Genomic DNA, 701 nt, shown 5'->3' with positions numbered 1-701 from the left:
GATTCTATGATTCTATGATTTTATGGAAAGGATGGTAACAATGATGTTTATTAAAGGAAAATACAAAAGGAATTTGATTGAGTGTGTGGCCTTAGAGTCTAGTTACTTCAGGACTCTTACAACTCTAAGGTATTTTGGCCTTTAGTTGAAAGTAAATGTTGTCTAAGCATGAGTCCTTCCATGTAGATCTTGTCTTACCATTGCATAAAAGATGTAAGAGTTCAGTAATATGTAGAAATAGTATTTTTTTCACTACATGGGTAGCCACAAGGCTAAGAACTCCATAAAAGAAAAGAAAAGAATTTAACAAATCACTGGTTAAAAATTGCAAGTAAATCTGAGGGTGAAATTTCCAGAAATAGACAAAAAAAAATAAAAATACCTTACTAAAAACTGATCCATTTTAGAAAATGAGGCTTCTTATTTGCATATCCATCTTTGAATTTGCATCCATGCAGAATATAAATGACCTGACCGAATGAACAGTACAGTATGGCTCACAGTATTCAATTTCATCTGGAAAGTAAAATACAAGTTAATTAAAGCAATGTGAAAGTATTTTGCATTTTTACCTCTTGCATAGTATTTTGTTCCATCTCTGTAATTAACTCCTTTTTTACAATTCCTTTAGAAGCATGATCACACATGAACTATTACATGAAACCATCTGTTTTAATTCTTTGACTCTGTTTTTTAGAAAA

The sequence above is a fragment of the Cariama cristata genome, unplaced genomic scaffold (genome assembly GCF_000690535.1).
Source record: "Cariama cristata isolate BGI_N322 unplaced genomic scaffold, ASM69053v1 Scaffold42133, whole genome shotgun sequence".
NCBI lineage: Eukaryota > Metazoa > Chordata > Aves > Cariamiformes > Cariamidae > Cariama > Cariama cristata.
The sequence above is the reverse complement of the archived record's forward strand: the minus strand, read 5'-3'. Positions refer to the sequence as shown.